Raw genomic sequence first — 17,881 nt, forward strand, 5'->3', positions numbered from 1 at the left:
TTAGCGACCAAAGTTGGTCGCTATATTTAAATCAGATTTAATTATATTTCATATAATATTTAAATTAATAATATAATTATTAAAATTGTATAACTGGGCCCCATTTAAGCGACCAAAGTTGGTCGGTATCTGCCTACCCTTTAAGTAGCGACCAACGTTGGTCGCCATTTTTATATTATATATATTTATATTTTATAATTTTTTTTAAAATAATAATATAATTATTAAAATTTTGTAGGTGGGTCCCACTTTAGCGACCAATATTGGTCACTAATCTCAGTAAATATTTGACCAAGAAAGTCTGACCAGTCCAATCAATATTTTGACTAATATAGCAACCAAGTAGCGACCAACTTGGTCGCTATTTTGTTTCTTTTATTTATTTTATTATTTTCGCTAGTTTAGCGACCAACTTTGGTCGCTTTTTCCCACAGACCAATTTTGGTCGCTAAATTTTGGTCGCTTTTTTCCGGATTTCTAGTAGTGAAAGGAAACTAATTACACACCTAATTTTTTTTATATTAAAATTAACATCAGAACTCTTAATCCTTTGCATAAGGTCGTGACTCATGATATCAGCATTAGCATGAGGTCATTTTATCACATTTACATTCGGTTATAAGTGTGTCATCTTTCTAACTTGCCTCAAATTTCTACAAGAAAATTACTCCAATTCCTGCTTATGCAAATCATAGTTTCTAGAATTCTATCATTACAAGTTGATTGAACTGATGTTGCATGAGTCTGTAGTTGATCATTTATTTTTCTACAAAAATATAATGGTCTTGTTGTTTCCTTATAGTTAATATTTAATTAGATTGATAGTATTCATTACTTCCTTTTCCACCAATCTGCTAAACCATTCAAAGGAGTATGTAATTATCTTCTCATCTATAAGAAATAGTACGAATTTTCTTCTCAGTGTTTAATCTTCGACAATTTTGTAGTTGTACAAATAACGACGTGCTGTGCTGGCTAGCGATAGAGGTGTTTATTGGTGGTGGTATGAGATGGGGGTTATACAAGTAGTGAAGGGAATTAACTGCATGTAAAAGTGACACGTCCTTTTATGTGTCACTAGTATTCATACCCGCACATTGAACGGAGAATGAAAAAAATAAAATAAAAAGGTGAAAGACGTAAAATGCCCTTTTAAGTTGTCCCAAATAATCATTTAAACACCTTAACTTGACATATAACCAGATAGACACCTCTACTTGGAAGAACTGTATTTCTTAAACCCTCGTGCTGACACGGCAAAATTTGTGTTGCACTCAGATATGAGCGCGTGAATCTCTTTAAAATTAGCTATCTTCTTTTTTTCTCCCTAAAATCAATATAGACCTCACCTAATTCATACCTCTTTCTTCTCCAATTTTCCTCCACCATCCTCTGCCCCAAACTATCTTCTCCACCTTCCACCTCCATGCTAGAAAAAAAACATATCAAGGACACAACTTTAATTACCACCGCAATCAATGTCAACCACTAAACAAAGTTACAAACCCAAAAAAATATATCTCCACTGTTACACCACCACAGAACCATTGTCACTTCCTTCAATCTTCCTTATTGAATCCAAATCTGGAAAAAAAAAACTCATCTAAAACCTTCCAGTTTCACCATAATTAGTTCTGACAGTTGGTTCTTTACGGTGATAATATATCAATCAAGTGGGTTGATACGATTTTTGATTTGGTTTTGAGAAGAAAAAAAAAAGAGTGAAGTGGGCTTTGGCAGTCGGTGGCATAAGGGTCGGGGCTTCAAAGAGCAATAAACTATGAGGCTATTGCAGAAAGGAAAGTCGGCAAAGAGATTAAGAGCAGTAGTGAAAGCAAAGCAAAGCAAAGAGGGTTTTAATGTGGCAAAGCAGTGGAAAGGAGATGCAACGTCTGGGGGAGGGAGAAAGGAGAGTCTTTTTCTTCTTTTTTTTTTAATTAAAGAATTACAAGTATTTTTTAATATATACTATAATATATTCAAGAAATACACATGTCATTCAATAATTTGTCAAATTGACATGTCATCAGCGAGTGTAACTCACACATGAGGTTTATTAAACTCGAGTGTTCACGAGACACGCCTATGTTAAATAGAAGTGTCTGTCTGGTCATATGCCAAGTTAAGGTGTTCAAATGATCGTTGGGGACAACTTAAATGGGCGCTTTATGTATTTCGCCAAATAAAAATAAGAAAATTTTACCTGAATACTATGGTAGACACAAAGGAGCATGAAAGAAATCTTATTTTGTTATTCATTTATTCTTTATATATGTTTGGTCTTGTCGCTTTTCATTATATTTACATACCTAGTCGACACACATTGTGTGTTTCAGACAAAGAGAAAATCAAAACAGATAGCATACATAATTTACTTAAAGCTTCTAGCCATTACTGTAAAGCAAATGTATGGGCTTTACCATTCTTAGATAAACCTTTGCCTATCTCCATGAAAAAACAAAAATGTTAGTGAAATTAATTACATATGGAATTGATGCGATCCAAATTTACTTTGCTCTAGTTCTTGCACTTGACCACCACGAAATTGATGTCTTATCTTCTCAAGATCAAGAAATAAAATAGAAGTGTGTTCGACTTATGCCAACTGTAATAGCTTCCACCTGTAACAAATCGAAAATGGTATCAGAAAAATGTGAAATCAATACAACTTTATTTTAACAGAAAGAAAATCAAAATACATACCAATTATGCTGAATGAATATTGTACTATATGGTAATTTTCGTCTCGTCCTAAAGCTTTTGCATACTTTTTTAAAATTTATATTTATATCATATTTTGTGCTACAACTATATGCCAAAAGCTGTAAAATTTATCATGTTTTTCTTTTAAGGATAAGGTCTTGACAAACTTATCAGTTTGGAAATGTTAAGCAAGTATTTGCAATGGACTGTATATACTTGCGAGAGAAAGGTAGATGCATAAAATAAATGTGGATTTTTAATTAGCATTTTATGTTCCTTAAAAGCACACGTTTCACAAAGAGATATTATCTGAGTTGAGTAAATTCCAATTAAATTCATCATGTGTACCTTCAAGTTGAGAATAAATATTGAAAATTGTGAAAAGACTCTAACCAAAAAACGATATAGAGAGATAAGAATGATAACTATTGACCAAATGCACACCAGATTTCTTAACTGATAAAATTATGTCGTGTTTTGGAAGAATAGTTTTTATGATTAATAAAAGAGTAAAAAAAACCATTACGGTTGCAACTTGTTGAAGAAGGATAAGATTGAGTCCGCAATCTGTTAGACATCAAAAGGAACTTATCCTAAATCTTTCAATTTAGATCTCAAAGAACAGAACACCAAGATAAGAGAACTATGGATGACCTAAGAATATACAGTTGGATATCTATGACTTTTTGTGCCAGCTTTATATTTGTCCTAAAGAAATGCTTTAAAAATTACCTCGCAGCAGTTTGTTGCTGTATAGTACGGTAATTTTAACAGTCAGAGATATTAAATGATAATTGTATTGGGAAAAAACTGGATTTATTTATTGAAGATGACGTGTCATGGTATATGGACTGGTCAAATGGTCAAAACACGGTAATCAACCAAGAAGGCACGGGCGACAACAGATACGGAGAGAAGAAAGTTAAATAGGCACGAGTCGCTATTCAAAAGGCACGAGTTTCGTACCTATATAAGTCATTTAAAACCCGAAGATCGGAAGGGATTGAAGATATGAATCTGATGACGCACAAGAGTCCAAATTCAGCATTAAATATCAAATACGTTAGAGAATTTGTATTTAATAGGAATGATTGAGTAACGTTTCTTTTAATGTCATTTATTGCTCATAATTGCCTTATTAAGACAAAGGCATTACACCTTCTCCTAGAATCAACTATAAAAGGAGAAGGACTCGACATCTGTAGACACACAAAATATTATTGGGATTACACTGAAACACAAAACTACTTATTACTTTATTATTCTCAGAAATCTTCTATTATTTTCGTCTCCAGATTATCAGTAACCCGAATTTCTCTATATTTCTAAAGTTTTGACCAAAGACTCAGATTTTTGGTTAAACAAATTGGTTCCGTTACCGGGAATCAGATAATCTTCTCTTTTAAGCTATATTCCAGTCGTTGTTATCATCATGTCAAACAACAATAACAGTGAAAACACCTTGGGAAACCATGAAAACCAAATCCATCAAAATCAAGGAGATTTACATAACATCGACGTGGTTCCCTCCCCTCAAAATTCACCACCTCAATCTCGTGAAGGCACTCCCGCTCCTGAATCTCGTACTGATCAACAAGAGCAATCTGAACATTTTGAAGGGGTGGATGAAGCTTTACAAAAAGTAATTGATGCACGGGTTAACAAAGCTCTTCAGGCTCTAGTTAGTCGATTACCTGTTGCACCACCCACACCTACACCTAATAATAATACATTGGAGAATCCTCGTTCTGGCCTTGTTAATTCTGGAAATGGAGGAACTCCCAGTGAACCACATGAAGGCAAACAAGGTAATTCAAATAATTCTCATTTGCAAAATTTAGTATTAACTTTGCAGAAACAGCTTAAGGAACAAAATGAGCGCATTGAGCAAATCCCTGGAGTTCCCCAAAGGAGTGGATGTGGATAAATACTCACAACAACCTTGGAAACCAAGTGTTGCTCCCCTTCCAATCCCTAAGAAGTTCAAAATGCCAGACATCTCGAAATATGATGGCACAACAGACCCACGTGATCACGTAACTGCATTTACAACAGGCGTGAAAGGCAATGACTTGACCAAACAAGAAATTGAATCAGTACTGGTCAAGAAATTTGGAGAAACACTCACCAAGGGTGCATTAACCTGGTATTCTCTTTTACCCAAAAATTCTATTAATTCTTTTGTTGAGCTTGCAGATTCTTTTATTAAAGCACACTCGGGAGCTCAAAAAGTTGAGAAAAGAATGGAGGATATTTTCAAAATCAAGCAAGGGGATTCCGAGTTGCTCAGGGATTTTGCTGATAGATTCCAACGTGAAAGAATGACTTTACCTCGTGTACCTGATAACTGGGCTGCAATAGCTTTTGCAAGCAACTTAAACGACAAAAGCTCAGAAGCCACGAGAAGACTTAAAGAAAGCCTTCGAGAGTTTCCTGCAACCACGTGGAATGACGTTTATAACAGGTATAGTACGAAGTTGCGAATTGAGGAAGATATCGTACCTCAGTTTCGTCAAGAAGAGAGGAGCAATTCCAGGAGATCAGAAACCGAAAAAAGATCAAGTAAAAACAGGTACGATCCATATATGGGACCTGCAGGGAAAGACTCACGATCAAAGCAGGATAGTCAACGATATGATCAAAAATCGAGGAATAGGGAATCTGGTTCTTCATCAAGATTCAGAAATGACCGAAACAGACAAGAGTCACATGACAATGACAGTAGTTTAAAGGCAAGGTTCGGCGGATATAACTTTAATGTCACTACCTCCGAGCTCGTAGCGATTTTGAGGAGCATGGGAGATAAGGTACGATGGCCAAAAGAGATGCGGTCAAATCCAAATAGACGCAATCCAGACCATTGATGCGAATTCCACAATGATCACGGGCACAAAACTTCAGAATGTAGATTCTTACAAAGTGAAGTGGATCATCTATTGAAACAAGGGTATCTCACTGAGTTATTTAGTGAGAAAGGTAAGCAAGCCTATATGAAAAATAGGCAGGAGCCACAAAAACCCCCTTCACCCAAGAGAACTGTGAATGTTATAAGTGGGGGTCAAGATATTCATGGTGTAACTTATACGGCTTCCAACAAGGTTTCCAAAGTAACGATAACACACGGGAAACGAGTACGACAGGTTTTACGAAAGTGTTTCTTTCGATGATGCAGATACCGAAGGAGTAATGACCCCACATAACGATGCACTGGTAATATCTTTACTTGTACATCATACTAATGTAAAACGAGTTTTGATTGATCCAGGAAGTTCCGTAAATATTATATTATTGAGGGTATTACGCGAAATGCAAGTTGAAGACAAAATGATACCTAAGACACATACCTTGTCCGAGTTCGACAATTCAAGTGTGGTAACAAAATGAGAGGTAATTCTAACAACTTTTGCTGCAGGTGTTGTTAAGGAAACTAAATTTCAGGTAGTAGATATGGAAATGGCTTACAATATGATCATGGGGAGACCTTGGATCCATGACATGGATGCTGTCCCATCAACTCTACATCAAGTTTAAATTCCCATCACCGTGGGGAATCTGCCAAATTCGTGGGGATCAGCAGACAGCCAGGAGTATCAATGCTGTAACAGATACGAGCACCGTAAATAAAGAAAAATAGCAATTACAGGAAACAGTTGAAGGTATCAAGGATCAAACCTCAACCGAACAAGAAAAGACAGATTTAGACTCGAGACCTGATACAATTCAGGAACCTGAAGAGAATGAAAATATCAAAACAACAATTTAAGAGCTCGAGGCTGTGATGTTATTTGGGCAATGGCCTGAATAGAAGGTTTATGTTGGAGCCAATTTAAGCTCAGACATGCGAGGTATGTTGATTGAATTTTTAAAAGCTAACGTGGACTGTTTTGCTTGGTCCCATGCTGATATGACAGGGATACCACCGGATGTGATGACTCACAAACTAAATGAAGACCCATCCTTCACACCAGTAAAGCAAAAGAAAAGAAAGCAAGGAGCTTTCAAAAATCAGGTGATTCAAGATGAGGTCCAAAAGCTATTAAAAATTGGGTCAATACGCGAGGTAAAGTATCCTAATTGGTTAGAAAACACAGTGGTTGTACCTAAGAAAAACGGTAAGTGGCGGGTTTGCGTGGATTATACAGATCTTAACAAAGTCTGCCCAAAAGATTCTTTCCCTTTACCGCATATAGATCAGTTAATTGATGCAACTGCATAACATGAACTTTTGAGTTTTTTAGATGCATATTCGGGGTACAACCAAATTAAAATGGACCCCAGTGATGAAGAAAAAACTTCTTTCATCACAGACAGGGGGACTTACTGTTATAAAGTAATGCCCTTTGGTCTCAAAAATGCTGGAGCAACCTATCAAAGGTTGGTCACCAAAATATTCCAAGAACATTTAGGAAAAACCATGGAGGTATATATAGACAATATGCTCGTCAAAACCCAGCATTTTCATGATCATATTTCTCATTTATCTGTTACATTTGAAATTTTACGAAAATTTAATATGAAACTCAATCCAGAAAAATGTGCATTTGGGGTTGCCTCAGACAAATTTTTGGGCTTTCTCGTTTCTAACCGTGGTATTAAGGTAAATCCTTCTCAGATCAAAGCAATAGAGGAGATCCCTGATATCCTTACGAGTAAAAAAAAAGTCCAAAGGCTAATGGGAAGAATTGCAGCTTTGGGGAGATTTATTCCCAAATCTTCAGAAAAATGCTTTAAATTTTCTCCGCACTCAAAAAGCAAGATCATTTTGAGTGGAACGAAGATTGACAACAAGCCCTTAGAAATTTAAAAGCCTACTTGTCAAATCCACCATTATTGGCAAAACCAAAAGAAGGAGAAAAGCTACTCATCTATTTGGCCGTATCAGAAGTTGCGGTAAGTGTTGTTTTAGTCCGTGAGGACCAAGGTAAACAATATCCTATCTATTATGTAAGCAAGTCTTTATTAGATGCTGAAACACGATATCCACAACTAGAAAAATTAGCATTAGCTTTGATCATGGCATCTAGAAAATTAAGACCTTATTTTCAATGTCATCCCATTGTTGTAGTTACTGCTTTTCCATTACGAAATATTTTGCATAAACATGAATTGTTAGGGAGGTTAGCAAAATGGGCTATAGAATTAAGTGAATACGAAATCATTTATCAACCTAGGACTGCTATAAAATCTCAAGTATTAGCCGATTTCGTAGCTGATTTTAGCCGGGGGATGCATTTAGAAGCAGAAAAAGAATTACAAGTTTTTAATGGTGCAAACCCGGGGACATGGATTTTATTCACTGATGGTTCGTCTAATGTAAAAGGAGCAGGCCTAGGGATAGTTCTCATACCACCTACGGGTGAGACTATTAGACAGGCTATAAAATGTCATTCTATAACTAACAATGAAGCAGAGTATGAGCCTGTAATTGCAGGTCTAGAATTGGCACGAGAACTCGGCATAACACAGATTATAATCAAAAGTGATTCTCAACTCGTGGTCAATCAAATGCTGGGGACTTATACATCCAGGGAGACACGAATGCAAGAATATCTCAAAAAGGTACGGGAACTAATAAAGCAATTCCAAACTTGGAAGGTAATGCAGATCCCAAGAGATGAGAATGTGGAGGCAAATGCTTTAGCTAATCTCGCATCTGCAGCAGACGTAGCAAACGACGCAAATGCTTTAGTCGTACATTTATTTCATTCCGTTCTCGAACCTGATAAGAATGAGGTAAATTTTAATCATTTAACATGGGATTGGAGAAACAAAATTATTTTTTTTACAGCGCGGAATCGTGCCTGCTGACAAAAGAAAAGCTTATGCACTTCGCAAAAAGTTGCTCGTTACTGTTTACATCAAGGAAATCTTTATCGAAAGATGTTCGGTGGGCCATTAGCAAGGTGTCTCGGACCTTCCCAAACAGAATATGTGATGAGAGAAGTACATGAAGGACATTGTGGAAATCACGCAGGAGGGAGGTCGCTGGTAAAAACGCTGATTCGAGTAGGGTATTATTGGCCTAAAATGGAAGAAGAAACAAACAGTTTCGTGTCCAAGTGTGATAAATGTCAAATATACGACAATAATATGCATAGACCAGCTGAGCTATTGCACCCTGTTATAGTCCCGTGGCCCTTTATGAAATGGGGAATGGATATCGCAGGTCCATTGCCACAAGCAAAAGGTCAGGTGAAATTTCTACTTGTACTTACAGATTATTTTACTAAATGGGTAGAAGCGGGAGCATTTAAACATGTACGAGAGAAGGAAGTTATAGACTTTATTTGGAGAAATATAATATGCCGTTTTGGAGCACCAAAGGAAATCATATGTGACAACGGTCCGCAATTCATAGGAGCTCAAATCACTGAATTTTTTCAAAGTTGGCAAATTAAAAGGATAACATCTACACCATACCATTCAGTAGGCAATGGACAAGCGGAATCCACAAACAAGGTCATTATCAATAATTTGAAGAAAAGGTTACAGGATTCAAAAGGTAATTGGCCTGAGGTATTATCTAGAGTATTATGGGCTTATCTTACAACGACAAAAACAATCATGGGAGAAACACCATTTTCAATGGTTTATGATGCGGAGGCTTTAATTCCAGTTGAAATAGGAGAACCGAGCACACGGTACGTTCAAGCAACGGAGGAATCAAATGATGAAGAGATGCGGGTGAATCTTGATTTGCTCGAAGGAAGAAGAGAAACTGCACTAATAAGGATGGCAGCACAAAAGCAAGTAATTGAACGATATTATAACAGGAAAGCACGCCTCAGATTCTTTAAAATTGGGGACTTCGTGCTTAAAAAGGTGTTCCAATCTACAAAAGCTGCTAATTCAGGAAAGCTAAGTCCAACATGGGAAGGACCCTACAGAGTTCGTGACATTGCGGGAAAAGGAGCATACGAGTTGGAGATAATGGATGGCAAGGTTCTACCCTCGCATTGGAATGCTGTCCACCTAAAGCGATATTATTTATGATAAAGTACCTACGATCAGGTATCGCTGTATTAGAATTTTTCTTTGAATTGTTAAAATTTTACTAACGATTTTAGATGTTAGGCAAAAACCCTAACTCGTGCCAAATGACGAGTCACGACCTGCACGACAAAATGGAATATTCTAAAATTCCCAGCCCAGGGTTACAAATTAATCTGATGGAAATACACACGGTTAGGCAGTCTTCATCTTTAATCGCACCTCCGAGTCCCGTATGTTTTTCTATTTTCAGGAAAAAGGACCAAATTGTGAGAAACAAACAAGTGCTCGAGGCTTCATACTTCAGCGCTCAAACACTTGGGGGACAGCATATTGTACACAAATACGTGCGGTAAGACGGGGACGTAAATTGAAACAAGTATCGAGCAGAAGTTACGAAACCTCAACATTCATCATTGTGTTCTTTCCTATCAAAACAAAGGAAGATGCAAAACATTCATCGTAGTGTTCTTTCCCATGAGAGCAACGGAATCACCTCTCAAACCCTTCCTAATACATTAAGATAGGGTCATGACTATGTATTGAAGCAGGTTATAAGGAAAAACCTTGTTGAAAAGTATTTACTTTATAAAAATATGTTGCAAAAAAAACAGTTACGAGAAAGTTATAGATGTATCTCAATACATGTAATATTCAAAAGCTTGTCCAAGTTCATGAATAAAAACTTGTCAAAGTTGTTTCAAACAAAACATGTGTGTTCCTATTTCTTTCATCGTATTATAACACCATTATGAAGTTGAGACGTCTTCTTCATTAAGTGTCGATATATAAAAGGGCCCTCTTTTATAAACTTCATGTTAATAAGTCATGAGAAGAATCAAAGCATTTTCAAAGGATAAAAATGCTAAACTATTCTATAAGTCCTAAATAAATAAGGAAAAGGCAAGAATAGAACACATTGAAGTACTAACAAACTTCTTAATATAATTAAAAAGACTAAGTAGTAACTTAGTCAATAAAAGTTTATACAAGTGCCCCATTATGATAACTGGGGACTTTCACCAAAAAATCCCTTAAAAACTAACTAAGGAATAAAACAATCATCCAATAAAGAAAGAAGAAAGCAAAGCCTGGAAATTTAACTGGTTACTGAAGGGGTTAGCACATCAGAAGTTACAATATTAATTTCACTTTCAGAAACAACCACAGGCACGGTGGCAACTTCTGAAGAAGCAGCAACAGGAGCAATTTCAGCTGAGCTTGAAGTGTTAGGATCAATGAGGGGAGCAAGAGTCACGGAAGCTTCAACTTCCACAGATTGAGTCATAGAAGTTTCACCCTCTGGAGCTGGAATTGCAGCATTTTCAACTTCAACTGGCACAACAATGGCTTTGTCATTTAAAGGTTCTTCAGCCATGGGAGCTTCAATTGCCGGAGAGGAAAAGTCAAGTGGTTGTTGGGTTCTCTCAATAGTCTCTAAAACTTTGGCCAACTCTGAGTTTAAATCAAAGTTTTCTTGACTGGCATCCATTAAAGCATCACGACGAGAGTTTAGAAAAGCCCAACTCACCTCTATGTTAAAATTCTCCTCAAGAAGTTCATACTCCCTTCCCACATAGCAAGATCATTCTTTAACACTTGATTTTCAGCTAAAGAAGAATCAAAGGAAGCTTTAAGGGAGGCATGAGAACTCTCTAAGGCACGAACCTTATCAGAAGAGATTTTTAAATCAGCTTAAGCTTGAGTCAAGCTTTGCACTAACTCCCCTGTATACTCTTCTTTCTTGGCCAAGAGTGCCTTAAGTTCTCTGATCTCTTCACTGCACTTTGATAATTGTTATGAAAATGAACACTCAAGGCGCTCCTTATCTTTTTCAAATTGGCTTGAAGAAGCCTTGGCAACTGCTAATTCAGAAGTCAGACCTCGCTTTTGCTGCTCCAGGTGATTTCTACTCTCTTGCAATTCTTCTATAGTTCCCTGAGCATTCTCAAACTGTTCTTTCCAATTAGCTGCTTCTAGCTGGGCTCCCTTGGCTATTTCCTCAGCCTCGTGGATAATCTTTTCAGACTCACGGGCTTTCTTTTCCAGAAGAGAAATTCTTTCCATCAATTCTGTACCAATGAGGTTAGCCTGCAGTGACAACTCATGGAAATAAGAATTTGGAGATAAAAAAACTTGTTAGTAAGTAAAGGAAAAATACCTTCAAAGTAGAATGAACAATGTCATTCATCAAAGTTAAGCAGCTATGGCTGTCCATCTTCTTCTTCTCAATATCTCCAATCAAAGGCCTAAGCTAGTCATCTGCTCCACCAGACTTCCTTAAAAGACTGTTATTGGCAGGAACTTCAAGTGTAACACTCCTCATAGCCGAGCTTCTGCTGCTAGTGCCCTCCTCTGCATGTTGAACAGAGGAAGGGGGAGCTATAGAAGGAGGAACGGTAGAAGAAGTGAAAATAATAGGAGTCAAAGGACTCGAAGGAGGTAAGGGAGCAGGAACAGATAGAATGGGCAAGGAAGCACTTGAAATCAACGGAGAAATAGAAGGAATGGGAACAGAGGAAGAAAGAGGAACTTCATTCAAAACTGGACCTAGTTCACCACTTTCAAAACCACCAACGAAAAGACGTTGAATAGACTCATTGGTGTCCATTGGAGTGGTTTCATCATCAAAAGGAATGTGAATAGGTTCGGTAAGAGAGGCACGAACAGGGGTAACTTCAGCTTCATCCTCGGAAATGATGCATCTCCTGGCTCTTGGTTTAGCCATCAAAGAGGTGTCTTCATCTTCATCGTCCTCAGAATCTTCTTCTACAACTTTCCTCTTTGACAGTCTAGCCTGAGCTCTCTCCAAAGAAAGTGAAGTACCAGAAGAGGCTCGAAGGGTAGTAGCCACTTCAGTTGTCATTCCTCGAATAACAAATCCTGACAAAAAGAAGGATACAAAGTTAGAAACAAGAAAGGATTTAACATACGAAAAAACATAGAGAGATGCATACCGTGAGTTTTCACTTTCCAACCATGCAAATTGGAAATGGATTTCCAAGTTCTCGCCTCCATAGGCACGACTTTCAAGATTAAGTCTACCCAACCACGGAAATTAGGAACAGGTTCCACATCTCCCATGGTTGCTATAGAAAAGCAAAAAAGGATAAAATTAGAAAAGAAGTTGAAATTCTTAAAGATAGGAACGGTAAGTAAAGAAAAACTTACGTGCAAAGTTCCACTTCTCAGGGAAAGGGATATTTGTTTCACCCACCAAATCAATTGTGCGTACCGCAACATAACGAGTATACCACCCACGATCCTTGTCATCTTCAGGGCTTACCAAGACCCTTTTACTTCTTGCAGTTAAAGTGAAAACTCCATTGCGGAATAACTTGGGGTGGTAAAGGTGAATAAGGTGGTGGAAGGAAAAATCAACATTAGCTTTGCCAGATAAATACCTTAAACAAGCCACTGCTCTCCATACAAGGGGGCCAATTTGTCCCAAACAAATTTTGAAAAAGTAACAGAAATCAAGTATAACTGGGTCGATAGCAAGAATAAATCCCAAAGTGAAGGGGTAAGTATAAACAAAAGAAAATCCAATCCTAAAACAAGAAATTCTTTGGTTTGGGTTAGGGATCACTATACGAAGATCACTTCTCCAGTTACAATCTTTTCGAACAATAGAAACCAAAGGTTCAGTAATTAGAGAAGGAAAAATGTCAGCCTTCTCTAAATTAACGACTTGGTCACGAAGAGATTTTCTATCATTCTCAAAGGATAAGTCATTAGGCACTATTTCTTCAACTAAGGGTTCTTGAAGAGGCTCAAAAAGTTCTTTACCTTTAGAAGAGGGTTTCTTAGTGATAGAACCTCTGGAAATAGTGCCAGAACTAGAAGATGGAGCGATGGAACCAGAGGAGCCACCACGAACGGATCCTAGGTTACGAAGCCTGCCACCTCTACCCCTTCTATGCCTTACAGGGGCATTGGGGAAGCTATCAAGAATTGGGATTCTTTTAGGGTTAGGATTCGGAGATGCTATTGCCAATAAAGGATGAACTAAAGGAGAAAAGAGCAAAAGTAAAGAGTAAAGTATCTGTTAAAGGTTTATGAAGAAGAAGACAAAGGAAAAAAGGTTAAATATGTATATAATAGCAACCGTCGAACAAAGAAGTGTAATGATGGAAAGCCTATATTAAAGGCAACTATCACTTCGTGAATATAAGGTATGAATAAGCCTTGAAAAAAGGCTGCAAAATTACAGAGCCAATCAGAAGGTGACGCGTGTGCAGAGCATTAAATAGAAAAGACAATTGAAGCGTCAGTACTGTCATAGCATTGATTATGGTAAAAATTTCCTTTTTGTGAAGATCCACTTCCCAAATATTTAATTGATAAATAAATGGAAAGGGGGGACTATCTGTATTGGGAAAAAACTGGATTTATATATTGAAGATGACGTGTCATGACACGTGGACTGGTCAAATGGTCAAAACACGGTAATCAACCAAGAAGGCACGGGCGACAACAGATACGGAGAGAAGAAAGTTAAATAGGCACGAGTCGCTATTCAAAAGACACGAGTTTCGTACCTATATAAGTCATTTAAAACCCGAAGATCGGAAGGGATTGAAGATATGAATTTGATGACGCACAAGAGTCTAAATTCAGCATTAAATATCAAATACGTTAGAGAATTTGTATTTAAAAGGAATGATTGAGTAACGTTTCTTTTAATGTCATTTATTTCTCATAATTGCCTCATTGAGACAAATGCATTACACCTTCTCCTAGAATCAACTATAAAAGGAGAAGGACTCGACATCTGTAGACACACAAAATATTATTGGGATTACACTAAAACACAAAACTACTTATTACTTTATTATTCTCAGAAATCTTCTATTATTTTCGTCTCCAGATTATCAGTAACCCGAATTTCTCTATATTTCTAAAGCTTTGACCAAAGACTCAGATTTTTTGTTAAACAATAATGTGAAAACTTTTTTAAAAAAAAATTGGTATTTTTGAGATGTGAAAACCTTTTTTCAGTCTAAAAGAAGTTGTTATATTTCAAATTTTGTATTGCCATAATCCAGTTAATGGAACTGAGCAAATTCCTAAGAATTTTCATAGATTTCTCTAAATAATAGGCCAACAGAACGTACTTGATCAATACACAATCCAAATTCAGAATGGATACCCTTTATTAACTTTCAATATGAAGGCCAAAAATTTGTTGATATTAAACTCGGTAGATTTCAAACTTAGTCAAAGTGAACGATTTTGGCCGCTCCACTCATAGGCTGAACCAATTTCGGATCTGTTAACACTTAAATAAAAATTTAATAATGCACATAGGATTTAATCCAGTATCTTTCTTTCAAATTCTTTATCTGACATCCATGATTGCTACACCACTATTTGAACAATGTATAATTTTAGAAAAAAGCTATGCAAAAAAATAATTACAGAAAGGGGTCTAGTCAAAGTCGATTACCTCTAATCAATGTGTGGTGTAAGATACTTAAAAATGAAGCTAACTGACATCCAAGCTTGCTTCTCCAGTGTTTGAACAATGTATAATTTCAGTAAAAAAGCAATGCAAAATAATTGTAGAAAGGGATCTAGTCAAAGTCGATTACCTCTAAACAATGTGTGGCGTTGGATACTTAAAAAAGTGAAGGTCCTTTGCCACTATATCTTCAAAGCTATAGAATTAATTGAATAAGGATTCGTAAAGCAGCAAGTGAAGGAGCAAAGAGTTGTGCAATGTGTTTCTGAGATAAATTGTAAAGCTTTCTATTTGTGGCAGTCGATGTAAGCACGTAATTTTTGATCTGCGTAACTTTTAAAAGTAGTATTTTAAAAATATTTATTTATTTTCATTTTAATAGGATTTCAGGCAGCCTTTAGTTTTAATTTTAAAACATAAGTTTAAAAACACAAAAAATAATCTTATAATGTTTATTTAGATATTTTGTGTGTGTGTGTGTGTATATATATATATATATATATATATATATATATATATATATATATATATATTAGCTTTTTATTATTTTATAATATTTATAATATTTTAAAAAATACCAAAAATATTTTTTATTTTAATATATAGTTCACTTTAATATTTTATTCTTATTAACTAAGATTAATTAGTATATTTTAGTAGTATTTGTATTTTTATTTTTATTCAATGAGAAAGAATTGAATTTAGGTAAATTGGGAGCTTATTTTCGGATTTTAGTGGTCCAGCAAGACAAAGGCATTTTCTTCCCAACCCATTAGCCCACTCTCCACTTAAAATGCAAGATTTAATCTTAGCCATCTATTATCCTCTAATCCAATGACCATCATCACTTCTCAGCTCCATATAAAATACTCAACTATGGTAACCCTACCCTAATTCCTCTTCCAACTTTTGGAATCAGATTTCGACCCCGATATCAAGACGTCCACTCCCAGTCAAACTTTTTAAAATTCTAACTTTCGTCATTTCAAGCCAAATTCCACTACGGACTTCCAAATCACGATCCGGACGCACTCCTAAGTCCAATATCACCCAACGGAGCTAACGAAACTATCAGAAATCCAATCCAAGGTCAATTACTCAAAAGTCAAAAGTTGGTCAAACCTTTCAAATTTAAAGCTTCTAGTTGAGGATCATTCTTCCAAATCAATTTCAGATAACCTGAAAATCAAAACCGACGATTCACATAAGTCATAATACATCATACGGAGCTACTCATGCCTCAAACAACCGAACAAAGTGCAATTTCTCAAAACGACCGGTCGGGTTATTACATTTACTCTCAAAGACTGATTCTTCAATAAGCAAGAAAAGTATAGAATGGAGAAACTTTGAATAGCCGAGGGAATTTGTGCAGAGCTCGTACGGGTGTAAATGGTCGATCTCTTTTTTATTGTAAAAATGAGGTCTGTCGTTGCTGGTTTTTAGCTTAGGTCTAGGGTTCTTTCTTGTCCAAAAAATGATGGTGGAGATCCCTTCTTCTTAGGGAAGTGCGACTGGTCACCGTAATGTCAAATGTGACTTGTGTGCAAAATTTGAGGTCAATCGGACGTGATTTGACAGGTTTCGGCATCAGTTGTGAAAGTTGAAGTTTCAAAGTTCAATGATTTCGAATTGAGGTGTGATTCATCTTTTTAATGTTGTTATGTGTGTTTTGATGCCTCGAGTAGTTCTGTATGATGTTATGTGACTCGTTGGTATGTTTGGACGGGATCCCGAGGGGCTCGGGTGTATTCGAATTTCATTTCGGATCATTCTTCTTCATGTTGTTGTTGTTGAAGGCTGCTGATTCTGGTGTTTCCGCATCTGCAGAAAAATGCATGCAGATGCGAGTTCGCAGATCCTGACGGTTGATCGCAGAAGCGAAGGAAGGCCTGGTTGGAATGGATTGCAGAAGCGGGATTAGGGGCGCATCTGCGGCCCCGCAGAAGCGAAAGGCTTGGGCGCAGGAGCGAGATTTAGCGCATGAGCGTGTTTAGTTGTGCACCTGCGGCTGCGCAGAAGCGGATGTTGATTCACAGGTGCAAGGGGTTAGTTGGTTAGTGGAGTGCATAGAAGCGGAGCTCATTGTCGCAGAAGTGACGTCGTAGAAACAACTAATGTGGCGCAGAAGCGGAAGTGCTGGGCAGAATGATAAATACAAGGGTTCGCGATTTTGTCTTCATTTTAACATTTCCAAGTGCGGATTAGAGCGATTTTGGAGCAAATTTCATCACAAGGATTGGGGTAAGTGTTCTACACTCGGTCTTGGTTATATTTTATGAATCTATCTTCAATTTTAGCTTTTGGTTGATGAATTGAAAGAGGAAATTGGGGATTTTGGCCTAAAGTTTCATAATATGAATTTTTGAGTTTTGAACATCGATTTGGAGTCGGATTTGAGTGAAAATAGTATGGTTGGTGTCACGACCCTAAAATCGACCCGGTCGTGATGACGCCTATCGTGGAACTAGGCCAGATGACACAAATCCCGAATTAACCATTAATAAATAAAGATCTGTTTTAAGCCTTTAATTAATCAAATATCTCATAACGTAAGTCTAAATGAACAGCGCGAAATAAATATACAAGCCTGGCATCGGGGTGTCTGATCACGCCCAACTATGTCTTATAAAAAGGACAATGCGGTCGTTGCAAATATAATCTGGTTTACAAGTCCGGAGTCGAATCTCACAGAGAACTAAGGTTTAGCTACAACTGTTCACT

The 17,881-nt window shown here is 36.8% G+C and overlaps 1 long non-coding RNA gene across 1 annotated transcript; it reads right to left on the reverse strand.

Moving 5' to 3' along the window:
- Positions 1 to 1,377: 1,377 nt before the first annotated feature.
- LOC104230078 (uncharacterized) lies at positions 1,378 to 2,789 on the reverse strand. Its single transcript, XR_711805.2, has 2 exons — positions 2,704 to 2,789; positions 1,378 to 2,621 (listed from the first exon to the last, which is right to left on the reverse strand). It is a non-coding gene; the product is annotated as an uncharacterized lncRNA (long non-coding RNA).
- Positions 2,790 to 17,881: the final 15,092 nt, after the last annotated feature.

This window comes from Nicotiana sylvestris, chromosome 10, assembly GCF_000393655.2.
Source record: "Nicotiana sylvestris chromosome 10, ASM39365v2, whole genome shotgun sequence".
Taxonomy (NCBI): domain Eukaryota; kingdom Viridiplantae; phylum Streptophyta; class Magnoliopsida; order Solanales; family Solanaceae; genus Nicotiana; species Nicotiana sylvestris.